Source organism: Teleopsis dalmanni, chromosome 2, assembly GCF_002237135.1.
Source record: "Teleopsis dalmanni isolate 2A chromosome 2, ASM223713v2, whole genome shotgun sequence".
Lineage (NCBI taxonomy): Eukaryota > Metazoa > Arthropoda > Insecta > Diptera > Diopsidae > Teleopsis > Teleopsis dalmanni.
In genome coordinates, this window is record NC_051847.1 from 5,775,881 (window position 1) to 5,778,470 (window position 2,590).

The window sequence follows — 2,590 nt, forward strand, 5'->3', positions numbered from 1 at the left end:
TCAGATTTTTATTTTCACAGTATAAATAATTTTTAATAAAATATTTTATAACAATGTTAAGTTCGGAACAGGACTTACATTATGAATGCCATCCATCAAACTGATTAAACTGATTAAAAATTATTTCTTCACAATACAAACAATATTTTCCCTAAGGACTTGCGCGATATAAGTCAAAAATATAACAGAAATGCAGAGAAAAATTTCCCAATTAAATGGATTGCATGCGAGGATACAATGCAGTATGTAGAGGAATTTCCAATTATGAGTCGAATTTAATATTAATTAATGCCCCTCATTAACACTTCAAACTCGCCTTAATTGAATACCAACGCGAAGCTTGAAAATGAAAAATTTACTTAAGTGCTTAAATCAATAAGAGCGTGTAATGTGTTTACACAAAACACGCACGTTTGCAAATAAATATGCTATAGTATACAACATATACAGGGTACTCCCCAACTGACAGCTCAAATTTGAAGGACGAAATATACTGTTGAATACATACATAAACAATATATATACACAGAATGGAATGTCTTCTAACAGTGATATTTATTTTAGTGCAAACATACAAAGGATCTCTACTAACTGACAATACAAATTTGATAGAAAGATCGAAATATATTATAGTATAGATAAAAGTCAGTACAGAAATTTTATAGAGAATAGATATATAAATTTCAGCTTCAAATCTTCGAACTATTCAAAGCCTCAAGGATTTTGATATTTAAATGTATTGTGTACATTTTATATGGATTCTCGGTGACTGTAGTTTCGCAGATAATGAATTAACTAATAGTATAGCCAATAAATGTTCAACTAGCACAATTTGAGGTTGTCTGATATAACAAAATATGAAGTACCAAAAGGATTTATAAAAGAAGCTCATAAAAATCTGATTTAATTTGTTCTGCAAGCATAGATAATGGACTTCAAAGTACTGTGGAATTTTTACAAGTTTAAATGGAAACTAATAAGGTACTTAAAAGTTTTGTAAAAGAAGCTAACAAGAAACTTATTAAATGATTCCTGCAATCAAGGAAAACAGACTTCAATGAACATATCTTTACAAGGCATAACAGAGCTGGTATCATCACAGTTATATGTAGTTCCAACATCTATCATTCATATCTCAAGGAAAACAGACTTTAATGAATATATCGGAATCTTTACAAGGCAAAACATAGCTGATAAATACATGGCCACTGTAGGTATCATCACAATTACACATAGTTCCAATATCTGTCAATCATATATCAAGGATGTGAACAGCAGAAAGCTCACCATTTTTTATGGCTTAGCATATGCAGAACTAAATTGAGATTATTGAGGCTTGACATTCTGATAATGAAATTTAGTAGGTTCTTCTGTTTTAAATAATAATAATTTCTATTGAGTTCGGACGAAATTCTCAACTAACTTAGTGTCCTGGCATTATGCTTAAATTCATCAAAAGAAAAATGCTTGATAGGTAGCCCACATCAAATGACAATTATATGAATATAAGTAACATTGGTATTAATATATATTATTGATATTAACATAAATTTAAAATGTAAAACAAGTTAAAAAATAATAATATTTAATATTTTTAAGATTTAATATTTTTAAACTAAGACGAAGCTTAAGGTATTTATATGATTGATTCTGAAATATTTTGACTGATGTATTATTTTTAAAATAGACTTTTCTATAAAATAGACTCAAGGGGATAGAATAGACTCAAGTAGAATAAAATGGACTTATCTTTGGTAAATATTTTGAATCTATTTCCCTCTTAGTTGGATGCTCGCTATTGATTTGTTCGGCTCTTTAACTAAAGATTCACTTACAAATTTTATCATTATTATTTTTAAAATAGACTTTTCTGTGGAATAGACTCAAGGGAATAGAACAGACTCAAGTAGAATAGAATGGACTTTTCTTTGGTAAATATTCTGACTATGCATTCTCCACTTAATTGGATGCTCGCTATTGATTTATTCGGCTTTTTAACTAAAGATTCACTTACTAATTTTATCATTATTATTTTTATAATAGACTTTTCTATAGAATAGACTCAAAGGGATAGAACAGACTCAAGTAGAATAGAATGGACTTTTCTTTGGTAAATATTCTGACTCTGTATTCTCCACTTAATTGGATGCTCGCTATTGATTTGTTTGGCTTTTTAACTGAAGATTTTTATCAAACTTTATTTGAAAAACACCCTGTAAATATATGTATTTGCATATCTGGTATATAAATTTTTATATGTACTTTTTTTAATTAAATAGTGAAATACATGAAAGTAGAATTAGTGATGAATGAGCGCATTTAACACTTTTTAATACTGGATTAACCTACCTTTTTTTTTGAAAATAAATGCAAAAATGGTTGTAGTTTTAGCAGCAGTAGCAGCACTTAGTAGGTGCTGTTGTTGTTGTTGCTATTGTAATCGTCAAGTTCCGCAGCCGAATAGCAGTTGAACGAAGTAGATGATAGTTTGTAGAAATAGAAGTCTGTTTGTTAGCTGGTGGCGAAGGGAGTAAGGATGAATGAAGAATGGAGATCACTTGTCACAAATTACTTTTGCTTGAGTGTTGTG

General features: G+C 29.1%; 1 long non-coding RNA gene across 1 annotated transcript; it reads left to right on the top strand.

Annotated features, from left to right (window-relative positions):
• The first annotated feature begins 1,608 nt into the window (after positions 1 to 1,608).
• Positions 1,609 to 2,387, top strand: LOC119683888. The gene is made up of 5 exons (XR_005252702.1): positions 1,609 to 1,632; positions 1,688 to 1,754; positions 1,865 to 1,931; positions 2,044 to 2,215; positions 2,280 to 2,387. It is a non-coding gene; the product is annotated as an uncharacterized LOC119683888 (long non-coding RNA).
• Positions 2,388 to 2,590: the final 203 nt, after the last annotated feature.